Source organism: Canis aureus, chromosome 4 (assembly GCF_053574225.1).
Source record: "Canis aureus isolate CA01 chromosome 4, VMU_Caureus_v.1.0, whole genome shotgun sequence".
In the NCBI taxonomy this organism is placed as follows: domain Eukaryota; kingdom Metazoa; phylum Chordata; class Mammalia; order Carnivora; family Canidae; genus Canis; species Canis aureus.
In genome coordinates, this window is record NC_135614.1 from 34,563,077 (window position 1) to 34,575,864 (window position 12,788).

Below are 12,788 nucleotides of genomic sequence, written 5' to 3' on the forward strand. Positions count from 1 at the left end.
TAGCTCTAAACCAGCTAGGCTACATATATCTTAAGTTCCTGGATGGTCTACTCTAGCTAGAGTAGAGCTTTGAGGAAAGGGAAAATGAACCTCAGCCCATTCTTCAGGAAAAGTTGTTATTTAATAAATAAGTGAAGATGGAAAAAAAATCTCACTGGTTCTACTTCAAGAGGTTCTTCACTTTCGTTGGACATTTGCATTTCTATATGAATTTAAAAATCAGCTTAACAACTTCAAACTGAATTTGAAAATCCTGCTGTAATTTTGATAAGGGTTGTATTGAAAAATGCATAGTATGACTCAAGTTTTCTATTTTGTTGAATCTTTTAAAAACATACCCTTTTCATCTACATATTTAAATATATTGACAAAGGATTTTTATCATTTCCGATTATTTTCTTTTTAATGCCTGGCAGGTGTGTAGACATATCCCCTTTTTCATTCCTGGTATCGATTTATTTATTGTGCCTTCTTTTCTCCCCATCATGTTTAGCCTTCCCAGGGATTTATGACTTTTATTAGTGCCTTCAAAGAGAAAGCTTCGTTTTAAGTTTTCTTGACTTTCCTCTGTTCATCATTTGTTTCCTTTTTATTAATTTCTGCTCTGTTATTTTCTTCCACATTCTTAGAGTTTAATTTATTTTCTCTCTTTAGCTTCTTAAGATGGATGTTTAGATCTTTCTCTTTTGGTATTTTATCTTCTCTCATGTGTACATTTAATGATACACTTTTCCTTCTATTCATAGTTTTCACTGAATTGCAATACATTGTGCTATGCCACGTTCTCATCGCCATTCAGCTTCAGATATTTTCTAATTTCTGCTGTAACTTTTTCTTTCATTTATGTGCTGTTTAGAAGTATCCTGCTTAATTCCTAAATATTTGAGAAATTCCTAGTTATATTTTTTGTTACTGAGTTCTAACTTGACTTTCATTACAGTCAAGGAATATACTCTGAGATTTTAATCTCTTAAAATTCATTGACATTTGGTCTATGAATATGGGTTAATATTGGCGTATTTTCTACATGCACCTGAAAATAAGTATATTTTGCAGTTTGTGATACAGTGTTTCATATATCAGTTAGGTAAAGTGTGCTAAATAAGGTTAAGTATTCTGTATTTCTGAATTTTTGTCTACTTATTCTTTTGGTTATGGAGAGAGGTGTCTTAAAATTTTTCACACTAAAATCGTGAATTCATGTTTTTTTCTTTCAGTTTTGTCAATTACTGAATTATATATTTTGATACCATGCCATTAGCTACATACAATTTTAGACTTTTCCCCAATGTTACTGATGATTGTCTCTTTTATCATTATGAAATATCCCACATTATCACTTATCATATATTATCCCTGAAGTTTGCTTTATTTTTCTGGCATTATTATAGCTATACTAGCTTGCTAGCTTTCTTTCTTTTTTTTAAGATTTTATTTATTTATTCATGAGAGACACACAGAAAGAAGCAGAGACACAGGCAGAGGGAGAAGCAGGCTTCTTGCAGGGAGCCTGATGCAGGACTCGATCCCAGGACCCCGGGATCACGCCCTGAGCCAAAGGCAGATGCTCAACCACTGAGCCCCCCAGGCGCCCCTATACCAGCTTTCTTTTAGTTAGTGTTTGTATGGTGCATTTCCCCCTTTAATTCATATAAACTTTATCTTTTAATCAGAGTATTCAGTTAATTTATTTTAATGTAATTGTAATATATTTAGACTTAAATCTATTATCTTAATAGCATTTTTCTATTGATTCCAGAAATCCTAGGTTCCATTCCTTTCTTGCTTTCTTTATTCCTTGCAGTTTTTATTTATTTCCTTCTTTTTCTATTAGTTTAATAGCTTTATGTTCTTTTACAGTTTTTTAAAATGGTTACTGGAGACATCACAGTAGGCATCCTAAATTTACGAAAGTCTAAGAAATTATCTTTCACATTCTAGTTAAAGGCTTTAGAGTACTTTAATGTACCTTTGGCCTTTTGTACTATTTTCTTTTAAAGATTTATTTGAGAGAGAGAGAGAGAGAGAGAGAGCAAGAGCATGTGAGAGCATGAGTGGGGGGAGGAGCAGAGAGAAAGAGAGATCATGACCAGCCACCCAGGCACCCCCATATTATTTTCTTTATGTGTCTTAATTGCATGTGTTCTTTTGCATGTGTATTTTTAGGCCCCATATGATGTCATTATTATTGTTGCTTTATACAGTCAGTATTCACTGAGATCTGTCTTTCCTTATATGTGTAATTCTCTTCATTTATTTTTGAAAATTCATGCTTCCATCTAGAATTATTTTTCTTCAGGCTGAAGAATTTCCTTTAGTGTTTCATCTAATGCATCTCTGTTTAGTTTTTTACTCTCTGGAAATATGTATTTTGTAGGATACAAAGGATGTTTATTCTGATGCAAAATTCTTAGTTGTCAGTTATTTTGTTTTAGCACTTCACGTATATCTTTGCATTATTTTAGACATTCTTTTGGTGTTCCCATTAGAGAGTGGCAATCTTTTTCCCCCTTGATAAGCAGCAATCTTTTTACCCCTTGATAATCTTTTTCCCCCAGTCTGTATCATTGGTTCCTCTTACTGCATGCTGCTTTACTGGCATGTGGAGCTCAAAATTGCCATGTGGGAATGTCAACTTCCAGCTGTCTCCAGTAGAATAATTTCTCCCTTTGTCATTATAAGCTTGAAACTATTAGAGCTCCACATTATGTCATATTTAGACTCATACCCCTGGGTAATGCTGGGATCTGGTCCTAGTAATGGGTGTTCAAGACAAGGAGTGGTGGGGAGTAGATCTTAAGGAGAATGAGACTACCCTTACAATTAGAATCCTCTTGATCCCCGATGAGTTCGAGTCTTTAAGGAAGGCAGAGTAGGTACAATCACTGAGGGGAGAAGGGAGACTTATTTTGGCAAAGGATGACTCAGAAGGATTGGGGAATCCCAGGTGGCTCAGGGTGCTTCACCATTATTACCCTGACTTTCCCATAAGAGACCTGGTAGGGGTGTGAATTTAACTTACATTGTGATTCTGGTCCTTGGAGCTACTGATGCTTTGAATCAGGAGACTGCAGGAGACTATTGCTTACCTTACAACAATTACACAGCCTTACGATGGATGAAATGGAAAGTTGTTTGCAAGTCTGAGGAGAGCAGAATCATAGGCAATACCAAAAACCAAATGATAGGGTTAGCATGTGTGCAATATTTATGGTGACAGCAGCTAATACCTTTTTAAAAAAATACAGTACTTCCATACATTGTTAAGTGTAGTAGGCAGACTCACGGGTCCCAAAGATACCCATGCTGCAATCCCAGGCCCACCAAGATACCCAGGGAACCTTTGAATTGGTTGGTTTACGTGACAAAAGGGCTTTGCAGATGTGATCAATGGCCTTTGAGTTGGAGATATATGCCTGGATCACCCAGATGGGCTCAATTTGGTGAATCCTTAAAAGCAAAGAACCTTCCCTGGCTACAGAGAACCAGGTAGAAGGCAGTGTGAGAAGGACTTGATTTGTCATTGGTGGCTTTGATGATGAAGAAAAGGACCACAAGCCAAGAAAGGTGGTTTGCCTCTAGCAGTTGGAAAAGGCAAAGACACAGATTCTGTCCTAGAACCTCCAGGTGGAAACACAATGTGGTCACCACCTTGATTTTAGCTCAACGAGACCCATTTCTCATTTCTGACCTCCGTAACTGTAAGATAATGACCTTGTGTTCTATAAGCTACCAAGTTTGTGGTAATTTGTTATGGTAGCAATAGAAAACTATATGGTAAGAAAAGACAAATAACTCAACAGAAAAACAGGCAAAGGATAGGAATAGAAAATTCACAGAATTATCCAATTAACATTTGAAGAGATGCTTCATCTTGCTAATGAAGCAGGTAAAGGTAAATGAAAATGAGATACCATTCCTCATCCAATTGGCAAATGTTAAAACCATAGATGACACATCTTAATAGTGAGAAATGAATACTTTTAGATATGGCTGGTGGGACTGTGAATTCCTGTAACTGTTGGGAAAGTAATATAATGATATCTAGTAATATACATATTACACAAATCCTTTGATTTAGTAAAACTGATTTTGGCTACTGTTGTTACAGAAATTATAGCTTCATTCATTTTTCTGTAAATATTCAAGATGATTTATTGTGGTGTTAAAAAGCTGAAACTAATCTTAAGGTTCATTTGGGGAATGGTTAAATAAATTTTGAAAACATCCTGAGTATGAAATATTATGCATAAGGTAAAATTAACTACATCTCTATGCAGAGGTCTGGAAAGCAGTCCATTGTACACTAATGACTAAAAAAACAGGTTGTATGAATCCATTGAGATTAAAAATAATACAACCAAGCATTTGTGTACATATGCTTATAGACACTTTTGTTTGTGTAGAGAAAGGTGCAAGGAAACACACCAAGCAATTAACATTGGTTAGCTACAGGTATGGTGCCGGAGGAGAAGGGCATGTGGGAGAGCAAAAGAATTAACCTTTTCCTCACGTAGTTCTATTGTTTAACTTTTTAAAATGATCACCTAGAACTTCTATAAAATTAAACACTTTTTAAAAAGACTTTACTTATTTGAGAGAGACAGAGATACCAAGAGAGAGCATGAATGGGGAAGAGTGGGAGAAGCAGGCTCCCCACTGAGCAGGGAGCCTAATGCAGGCTTAATCCCAGGACTCTGGGATCATGACCTGAGCCAAAGGCAGATGCTTAAGCAACTGAGCCGCCCAGGAACCCAAAATCAAACATTTCTAATACAGTCTTTAACAAGGGAAGAAATCTTGCATTATTGAACATACACATTTGCCCATTAGCTGATAAATGACCCTTTCAGCTGGTACTTAAGGCCCACCTGCTAAGGGCCTAGTTTTGGCGACAGCACACCTTCTTTGTCTACACAGCAGTGTACCTTTATGCAAGTACTTTAAAAAATAAAGGGAAGATGGTAAAAAAAAAAGTACAGATAGAAGTGTAGGTTTCATAAGTTTAAGGAAGTAGGATCCAAGACCCAAATCATTAGGCATACAAATGTAATCCATCTCTTACCTGAATCAGATACTCACTGGACTTGAACCAGCTGACTGTGAGTTTGGCTGTGAAGGAAAAGAACAAATTTAAGGAATAGAAGCAAAGAGGCTGTATCTCTGAGATAACTCGCTGGGGATTACCTAATATATTTATTTTTCCTCTCCAGGATGGAACTGCCCCTAACCACACCTACGTATTGTAGGTCTATTGCAGGTTTCTCTCACGTGAATATTTTTCAGGTATGTTTTTCGTGTGTATGATAGTGATTTGAAATATTATTCTTATTGCTTTCCCCTGCCATTTCTTTGTACACATTGCCTGATCTCTGCCTTTAGTCAATCAAGATGCTCATGTGGCCTTCAGGATGAATAAGATAAGTAGGAAGAAAGCCAGCAAGAAATAGTCAGATTTCAACTATGATTCCCCAAACAGACTTTTAAAGATTCAAAAGGACGAAACCAAGTGAAGGTAAACAATTTGTACCACAATGCTAAGACTGGAAAGAAAATAGAGGAAGGTAGAAGCCACGTATCTCATGCCACATGGGAGCTGAGAGAAGGGTGGCCTGGGCTGGAGAAGAGAGGACTAGGAGGGGTCCTTCACAGGGGTCTCTGCGTGACGAGGCAGGGAGCTATGACAGCTGTTGGTCTTTGCTTTCAACAGTAATGAGTATGCACACACACCCTTTTTAAAACACAAACATCTTTGTTTACTTATCAAGAGGCAAATCTGAGGTGCTCAGTAAGATTATTTATTCTTTAATATTATTTGCATTTTTTTCCACTTCATTCTACTATAAGCATTAGTGACCTTGTGACTCCTTTGCCTGCCTATACCCACCACATTCTCATATTGCTGATGGAGGAGTGACTAAGGCAGCCACACCCCTGGCTATCACCCTCATACATTGCTGGTAAGAATGTAAACTGGTGCAATTACTTTGGAAAACAGTTTGAAAGTTCCTCAAAGAGTTAATTATGCAGTTACCCTATGAGCCCCTAATTCCACTCCTATGTATATACTCAAGAGGAATGACACCATATGCTCACACAAAACCTTGCCCGTGACTGTTCATGGCAGCATTATTCGTAATATCCCCAAAGCAAAACCCATGGGAATGGCCATCAATTGAGGAATGGATAAGCAAAGCGTTGGTTACCCGCACAATGGAATATTATCGACAATAAAAAAGCATGAAATACTAACACACACTTCAGATGGATAAACCTTGAAAACATTATTCTAATTGACATAAGACAGTCACAAAAGACCACATATTGTATATTCCATTTATATGAAATACCTAGAAGAAGCAAATTCACTGAAACAGTAGATTAATGTTGACTGGGGCTTGGGGAGGATTCATGGATAGTGACTGCAGTTGGGCACAAGGTTTCTTTTTTAGGGTGATGAAAATATTCTAATATTAAATGGTGGTGATGGCTGTACAACTCTATGAATATATAAACCCACTGAAGTGTACACTTTGAAAGGATGAATTTTACGCTATGTGAACTGTGTCTCATATATACTTATGCACATACTTGGTGATATGAAGTGGAGGTAACCTATGTTCGAGGACGTCAACAATAAGTGAAACATTATCACTTCCTAAACATCTCTTCTAATTATTTTTTATTATTTTTTAATTTTTTTCATCTCTTCTAATTAAAAAAAAATTGAAGGCATACGAGTATTTCTACCAATACTTATTTCAGACAGTTTATTTCATCAAATAATATGTATTTTGAGAATCTATTTCCTCATTAAAACCCTTAAATATTTTAAGAGGCACTTCTTTTGCCACAAGGCAGCATCCTGAGAAACTATGAAGAAACAAAAATGAAGTATTTGAGATGAAGTAAAATGAACCCAGACACTTGAATGAAATGCTGGAGTTGTGAGGATATGCAGATCACACTGAATTTGGAGGACAATCCCTGGGGAAGCGAAGAATGACAAGTCCTGCAAGACCAACCAGGTGACAGCAGGCTGGAATGAGCAGAGAAGAGCAATGAGGGAAACATGTTCCATCCCAAGATCAGCAAGGGAAGGCGCTGCAGGTAGCAGTTGAACACAGCCGACACCTGTAGGACCATCTATTAGTTACGACTGGGATCTGCCGGAGCTGTTTAAGTCCTAGCACAGCTGGTGAGATCAGGACAGGCTTGGAGAGCAAGTATTCAATAAATGTTCTTTTCTCTCCCTCCTCTCTGTGCACATTTTCCTCCCTTGACTTCCTACAGATCATGTTTTGGGGCCTTAGGTTGTCCATGCTTTAAGCCATCGTCAGGGGGCTTGTTCTCAACTGACGACGTCCCCCGCACCGCCCGGCTTCAGCTGGGGAGACAGCTCACGGAGAGCCAGGTTGGCTGCCGCAGCAGGAGTCGAAGTGCTCGGTGGCTCCTAAAGCCTCGGTGAACGGACCTGTGTGCATTTTCACGTCTCCCTTCAAGCAGATTCATCGGAGATATATTCCGGAAAGCTTGGGCGGCTGCAAGGGTCACCCTTCTTTCTCATCTCTCAGGGCCACCCAGGTGGGCTGCGGTGCCGCTGCAGTCCACCTCTGCGATGGGCACAGCCTGGGGAATCAGCTGTTGGTTCTCCTCCTTGCTCTGTTCCTCCTCTTCTCCTTCTCCTTCTCCCGATCGCCTCTTGGACAGTGTTCACTATAGCGAAGAGCGGCCCCCGCATGAAGCCCACAGCACAGACGCCCTGCACGGGGGTAGAGTGGAGTGACGGTCTTGAGTGTGGCCAATCGGCGTTAATCTATTACCTCTTGACTGGTCTCTGGAAGGTCTGTGCCCAGTCCCTAAGGAGAGGTGTCCAGTCATCCAAAATGGAGCCAAGTGAAAGAGCTATAAGAAAAGGTTCTTGGGATGCCTGGGCGGTGGAGTTGGTTAAGTGTCTGACTCTTGGTTTTGGCTCAGGTCATGATCTTGGGGGTCTTGGGATCAAGCCCAACATCAGGCTCTGTGCTCAGCTTGACTCTTCTGGAGAGTTTTTCCCTCTTCCTCCCTCTTTCTCTCTCTCTCTCTCTCTCTCTCTCTCAAATAAATAAAATCTTAAAAAAAGATGTTCTTTCACTGGTCCACTTGGTTCTTTCACTGACCAAGGAGGAGAAAATCCAAAGCTGGTGTGTTAGAGTGCTTTTTCTTGAGTGTAATGATGGGAATTAGGAATGAAAGAATCCCAGCGGCAACAAAGCTACGGGTTCGGCCAGGAAGGGTGAGATCCACTTACTGGCCACCCAAGGGGAATGCATAGGTGGGGGCAGTGAGAGCAGGAGTGTGACAGCTACTGAGGAGCACCATGGGATGCCTGGCACCGACAGGCAGGATCTTGATTGATGGCTTTTGGGGATTTCACACTCAGAGCTAAAATCCGGGACCGTATTTCATGGTTTTGGTTTTCCAGCCTGGCTTGTGGGAATGGACACTATTTCTGGCCTTGTTGGACGCTTCTTCCTCTAATTCTTGAAGATGCCTTCCAGCCATGCCTCTCGTGGTTCACACTCACGTGTGTGCGCACACACACACACACACAGAGTCACATGCACACACACACAGGTTGATCAGAAGTCTGCCAAATACCCGAGGAGACCATCTGCACGTCTCCAGGGGTCTCTCCCTCTACCTGTGTCCTCACTAGCCTCTGTCATGTGAACTCCAGGCACTTTGGTCTTCCTTGGCTCTCACTGCTGTCTCTCCACTCCGAGAAAGTGGTGGGCTCTGCTGGGCCTTTCCCTGGAAGCTCTCACAGGCAGTAAGCTCACCCTGTTGGTTGCCCATCTTTCAGGGACCATAGTCCTTCCCGGCCAGATAGCCAACATCTTGAAAGCCACTGTCTCATACATTTTTATCTGCTGCTTTTTTGGTTGTTTCAGACAGGAGAGTAAATCTAGCCCGGAAGCAGAAGAAACCAAGTTTGAACTTGAACAAAGTCTACACCCGGTGCATACCTCACCTACACAGTTCCTCAAGACCCTCTCCATATAGACTATTTTTGGAGCCAATGTCTGCCCAGCAAAGCTCAGTGGACACATCACCTCCCTAGGCTCTTCCTGGGCCCTGAGTTTGAGTTTGGCTTCCTCCCTCTGTGTCCCCACAGCTCCCCCTGGCCCCTGTGGGCTGCCCACTGATAAGAGTCTCCCCTGGCCTGAGCTCCTGGGCTTACCATCTCCCCTCACGCATTTAGCAAAGACTGGCCCATTGGATAGATAAATGAAACACAGCTCCCTGGTGAGGTGAGGCCTGGGCAGACTGGGCAGGAGACACTGTGGAAAGGAAATGAGCTGTTTTAAGCCTGACCTAGCAATCCTGGAAGAGATTCCCTCTGGGAGGCATAGTCTCCAGGCTGGTTGGCCAAGCCTGGGGAGCTGTACCTGTGAAAGCAGAGGGGCATTGAATAGAGAAGACTACGCCTTTTTTCGCCCAGCTGGCATGTTTTCAAATGGTAGGGCAACATCTAGTGGGGTCAGAGCTGTGGCTCATGAAAATAATCTGTGTTGGGGGCCACTTCCCTGTGGAGGACAGGGAGGTAGGATCAAGCTTGAGAATGTTTGGCACAACTCCCAATGTCCAGGAGAATGTTGGCAAAGGCATCACTCATGATGACAAAGCCAGGCTCCGGAGGGGCGGAGGTGAGGGAAGAGGGCCTGTGCGGAGTGGTGTGAATCGGGAAAATAAAGGAGAGAAAGACGAGAATGGTGTGTTTTTAGGCAGGGCAGTGTACTGTCAGACTCCTCGTGACATAGAGGAGAGAGTGTGACTCATGTCGGACATGCCTGGGAGTAACGTGAAGAGCGTTTGGGCTGATTGCTCCACCTCCTGGAGGCTCGGTTTGCCCAGTTTGCCCGCTGCTGCGTGGGTTGCCTGCGTAAGGGGGACGACGCTGGGAAGCGCCAAGCTTGACACCATATGAGTTCCCTTCCTCTCCCCATCTCCCGTCTCCTTCTCATTCACAGAAGATAGGGGGGAGAGGCACCAGATGAAGATGGTTTCAGCTCCTTGAGGGATGAGTGACATGGGTGTGAGTTCTACCAGCCCATCTAGAGCCTCAGTGACTCAGTGACTGAGTCACCCTTCCCCCTACCTGGCTGGCTACATACCAGAGAGGGTTACATACCCACAGGGCTAGGAGCAGGAGTGGTTTTATTTTTCCCCACTCACTTCTTTTGTCCCTACCTTGCTGCATCTCTTTCCCCTTCTTAAGAGCATCTTGGTCAGCTCTGTAGCTTTCAGATCCCTTTTGGGTATTAGAGTTTAATCCCAATTTATACCGTCAATGTCAACCTTGATTTAAATCTCATCTCTTTAGAATATAGAAGATGTTGATAGTGGGGGCCCTAATGAGTGTGCTTTGCTCCTTTGAGAGGAGAGAGCGGGGATGGGCTCCCATGGGGTTCTTAGAGGGGCTGCACCTTTCTTGTCGCCTGCAGCTGCTGGTGACTGCCTGAGGTGGGGGCGGGGTGTGGAGTCTGTCAGGTGTGGTTGTGTGTGGGGAGAGAGCACTATCTCTTGCTCTTGTGCTCTATCCCTAGGCACGTGGCTCTCCATCTAGGAACTGGGCAACATCACTTAGGACTTATTGAAACCATCTCCACCCCGTGTTCTAACTAGAGAGTTCGGTTCTCCTCCTTCCTGGGTCATATCTTCTGCTGAACCATCAAGAAGTGTGTTTACCAAGTGAAGAGGTGTCTGGTTCATAGACCCACCACCCCTTTTCTTATCTGATGGTAATTGTAGGGTATCCAGTGAAGGCTCCCGGGAGGCCATTTGGTCCTCTTTTCTGCACTGTCGAGCACCCACATTCCTTCTTGAGCTAAAAACCACCTATCCTGGCTCCACAGGGGCTCCTGTCATGGTCCCTTGTCATCTGATCCATTCATCACTCCTGATGTAGTGTCCACTTGTCTTACTACCTCTCCAGGCAGGCCAGGCCCACACAGGTCAGGGCCTGGAGTCCAGAATGAGTCCAGTGGTAGTGTGCTGCCTGGGACCAAGGAGGGTGGTCCAAGGGCACAGTGCCAAAGGCGCCCTTATCTGCGGGCAGGAGGGAGAGTGCAATTCTGGGTAAGACAGTGGGGAGACTCCAAGGTGGTTGGAAAAGGCAACAAAGCTCAAGAAAATAAAAAGGTATTTTTGTGGTTCTATGCCCCAGGCTGTCTCAGACGAGCTGGAACTGAGTGTGGTCAGGACCCTTCACTTCCTCTAAAGGTAGGACCACCCCCTCTTACCACCTACCAATTGACTTTAATGTTGGTAATACCATTTCTTATGGTTTAGGATATTGTAAATTTGGTTAAATATTCGGCCAAACTAGTAAGCGACCCCTTCTCTTTCTCTTGTCTTCCCCCCGCTGAGGTTAAATAAGTTTTCAGTGTGTGTTTGTGTGTTGTGCTGGCTTCGGAGGAAAGCTGCAGGTCGGGACTCAGGCAAATACCAAGAAGGCAGGGTCCTTCCCTTTGTGGATGATAGCTGGGCCCTTTTCAACTTGGCCATGGGCATTGCTGCCAGCAGATTGCTGGACTTCGTTCCACATGGGCCACTTGGAAACCAGCTACCTGACCCTGAACCTTCACATCACTCAAGAACCAAGACCTGGTAGTTCACCTGCCTGGCCACACTCGGACCACATGTCTACCCTAAGGGCCAGAAGGAATACTTACCCCCTTTTCCTCCACCCCATGGCTTCCAAGGGAGAGCCACCTCTCTTCTGTCTTAGGATTCCCCCAAATAGGACAGATGCTCAGATTCTGGGTGGCCAAAAGGAGAAATATTTTCTGGAGCCAGAAAGGGCCTGAGCTAGCCTTTGCCCTCCGGCCCTCGCCTCTTTTAGCTCCCACGGGGCCTGGAGAAAATCCACAACAATTTCTCCACCCCTGGGAGAGGGGTGCAGAGCCTGGGCCGGCCGCGGACCATCAGCTGTGGTGTCTTCAAGGGCAAAGACCAGAGGCTGGGACGTCCCCACCGACCTCAACCGGGGCTCGCCTGCCACACATGCCTTCTGTCCATTCCGTGGGGCCTCCGGTCCTCTGTCAATCAGCGTCTTTTCTAATTCTTTAGCCAGAACTGGCTTCTTGGTTTGAAACCAATAATCCTGAGAAATGTGTCCACCAAAGATGGTATGGTGCCAGCCTCGATGCTCCCGGGTCCCGTGTGGCTGCAGAGCATCTAGGGGAGAAGATTCCAGAATCTCAGGCAGAAAGTGGAGCGGCCTCCTGCCCTCTGCTTTCAGGGCCCCCCTCAGTATAATCTAGCTCCTCAATCCCTTCAAAAGGACGCAGGCAATGTCCCATTCTTTGATAAAATATTTATTTATTTTTAATTGTTTACGTATAGTTGACATATACTTTATATTGGTTTCAGATGCAAAACATCGTAATTTGACATTTATGTACATTATGAAATGCTCACCACACAGGTGTACCTACCATCTGTCACCACACAAAGTCATTACAATATTATCGACTATATTGTCTATGCTGTACTTTACATCCCCGTGACTTATTTATTTTATAACCGGAAGTCGGTTCCTCTTAATCCCCTTTACCTCTTTACCCCTCCTCCCATCCCTCTCCCTTCCGACAGTGATCTCTGGCAAACCTGCTTGTTTTTGTTCTTGAGATTCCACATATAAGTGAAATCTTGTGTTATTTGTTTTTCTCTGACTTATTTCACTTAGTGTAATATCTTCTAGGTCCATGTTGATGCAAATGGCAAGATCATCTATCTATCAT